This window comes from Microtus ochrogaster, chromosome 1, assembly GCF_000317375.1.
Source record: "Microtus ochrogaster isolate Prairie Vole_2 chromosome 1, MicOch1.0, whole genome shotgun sequence".
NCBI lineage: Eukaryota > Metazoa > Chordata > Mammalia > Rodentia > Cricetidae > Microtus > Microtus ochrogaster.
This window is the reverse complement of record NC_022009.1, coordinates 47,282,956-47,284,695: the sequence shown is the minus strand read 5'-3', so window position 1 is coordinate 47,284,695 and position 1,740 is coordinate 47,282,956.

Below are 1,740 nucleotides of genomic sequence, written 5' to 3'. Positions count from 1 at the left end.
AAAAACTCAAGTCTATGCCTTGACTCCCCCCCCCCCAAACAAATGCTGTTTTTAGGGGCTGGGATGATTAGGGAGGGACTGTGTCAAAACTACCCTATTTAAGACTGATTCCATGGCTGGATGGCTGTGCTACATGCAGTGAATTTCAGCAATGGGAGAGAGGGGCCGAGGCAGGAGCATCTCTGTGAGTTCGATGCCAGCCTGGTCTACATTGTGAGTTCCAGAACAGCCAGGGCTACACAGAAACCCTATCTTGGAAAACCAAGAAGTGGGTGAGTGGGAGGAACTGATTCCAAAGGGCAGGAAATGGCTTGGTGTACAGAATTGCTGAGCTGGGGGTGCAGGAGAGGGTACAGAATAATTGTCAGGAAGGTTCAAAGTGTCAGTTTGAGGTACAAGTGAAACCCCTCAACCCCCTGGGATGAGGACTGCCATGCAGGGTCATGTGTGGTCGGGAAGTCTGGGGAGGCTTTCTGGAAGAGAGCAACACCTGTTAACTTCAACTGTGTGGAGTTTACTGTCTGCTGGAGAGGGCTAGCCCAGAGCCGTAAAGTCGTGACCATATCACCATACCCAGGGATGGGACTCTGTCATTTATTGGGGGGCTCCGGCCATGAGTCTCCAGCAGAGCAGTGACCAGCCCATGTGGGTCAGTGAAGGCCACCCTCACCTGCTCCTCCAGGGATTGTCTCCACCCAACAGCCACACTCTGGACCTCCTGTCCTTCCTCCCAGCCTGCATGGCTTAGGTTCCCTGTGGTCCCTCCCCTCACACACACCTCACCTTTGGCCCAGTTCTGTTTGCAGCTTCATTGCTGACCGAGAGGCATCCTCTTGGACCCCACCCCCAGGTGCTCACACAGGACCCAGGGGCAGCAGGACATATCCCGTCACTCCACTGTTTTCATCTGTGTGTCACTGGTGGCTGGGGCTCTTGGCCTCTCATGTAAAGGGTGGAAAACAGGGACTCGCATCTGAGGAAGAAGCAGTCGACTATTTGAAGCGAAACGATGTACAGGTCATAGCAAATACACTGTCAAGATTGACCGTGGGCCACGTGAATGAGGACCCTCAAGACTCCTGATTTTTGTTTGTTTTGTTTTTTATTTTTCGAGACAGGGTTTCTCTGTGTAGCCCTGGCTGTCCTGGAACTCACCACATAGGCCAAGCTGGCCTCAAACTCACAGACATTTGCCTGCCTCTGCCTCTTGAGTCCTGGGATTAAAGGCATGTGCCACCACCACCCAGCTGGAGATTCTTAGTAGAAAGGAATTTCAGGGCAAGTCAGTATGGCAGAGTTGTAGTATACTAGAAAGGAAAATGTAAACAACATGTTAAACACTGGGATTAATAGAGAAGGCCTCAGGGAATAGATAACCTCACTCGTGTGGTGGTTGTGGGCTTCTCAAGGGTTTCAGTGGCTTCCTTGGGAACATCTCAAAAGGTTGCTGAGAACCACTTTTCTTGGTAAATGGATCAGAGTGGCTCCTGATATGCACAGGGTTGGTTATAGCTGATGAGGTAAAAGCACAGGCCACGAGAGAAGATAAGATGTTTTTACACAAAGGTTTGTGGTCTTGTTTGAGAGTCCAGAAAATATCAGAGAAGGAATTAGGCCATCTATGCACAGGGCCTGGCCTTAAGCATGGCTCTTCATTATTTTAACTCATGTCGTCTTGTATGTGTATACATAAATTCTTGTACATGGGGCTGGAGAGATGGCTCAGTGGTTAAGAGCATT